Genomic DNA, 1,293 nt, shown 5'->3' with positions numbered 1-1,293 from the left:
CAATAAATGCATTTTTTAGAAAAATGTTTGTTATCTAGTTATGTTTACTGCCAACCTTCATATACAGTATATAATTCGCATGCATATACTTATAAGGTTTCCTGGGAGCAGGAGTATTCGTAAATTTTTGCATTTTTCTTTGCTCCCTTAACTTTTTCCTTTCTGCAGACATGTGTTGGTTCAACCTACGTAACCTTATGTACGTTCTGGTTCGCGCTAAGCATAACAAAAACTTCAGTTCTAACTTCTCTTCAAGTTTTTCATTTGTTTGAAGGCTATTGTTCGAAATATTTTGCCATATTTCGAGAAGGTCCTACCACGAAACTTTTCGAATTCCTCGTTCATTATTTCGGCAGCTTTCAGCAATTTTGGTGATGGATATTTTAAGTGTCCATTACTGATCGTACATATTTAATCACCTTCGGGCTTCTTTGGCAAATCGCATGTATAATCCCCAAGGGATTTATCATGCGAGAATCTAAAAGCAACATATCCCGCAATGTACTTGAGTCCTTCTTGACATATTTGCTCCGTAGCAAGAGTTTTCTCCAATGCATTCACCAAGTCATTTTCCTCAGTAGTTGGCGTATAGTTTTCTACAGCAGGTTCTAAGAATACAAAAGGAAATAAAATTTTATAAAAAATGGGAGAAAAATTATAATTAATTTAAATGACATATGATGCAAATCTTACCAGAAAAGTATGTGGCGTGTTTATCTACGCTCATGCTGAAGCGTGTCACGTTAAACGTATTGCGCCGCTAAATTTACAAATAAAATGTAAACTTTTTTCCCCACAATATTCTAACATTATTATAGCTATTGTAGTGTTGTACATAGCTTACCTGCATTATGCTCATCAACATCATCCTCCACTATGTATTCATCATCCTTAATTTTATACTCATCGGACATTGTAATCAAATACTCGTCTCCGATGACGTCTTTGTCGACAAAAAGATTTTGGGATATTGTTTCCTCATTCTGTGTCTCATTTGTGTCATTTTCTACTAATTGTCTGGCGTCCATGTCAGTCTCAGCAGCATAGTCCTCAGGGTCTGTACAAAAGTTATACATGTATCAATATATATTTTACAATATAATATTCACTATATTTTTCTACTGTACTGCATTATATTTATAACAATGTTGAGACCATAGCGACCACCGTATAACCGTTGTCATGCAACTTTTTGATTATGTCAAGAAAAATGTTCTTTGTCATGGCTTTATCATAGTCATAGTACAGAACTTGCCTCCAATTCTGGAATAATCCTCGAGCCATGACAACTTG

Source organism: Belonocnema kinseyi, chromosome 9 (genome assembly GCF_010883055.1).
Source record: "Belonocnema kinseyi isolate 2016_QV_RU_SX_M_011 chromosome 9, B_treatae_v1, whole genome shotgun sequence".
In the NCBI taxonomy this organism is placed as follows: domain Eukaryota; kingdom Metazoa; phylum Arthropoda; class Insecta; order Hymenoptera; family Cynipidae; genus Belonocnema; species Belonocnema kinseyi.
Note: the sequence above shows the minus strand (reverse complement) of the source record.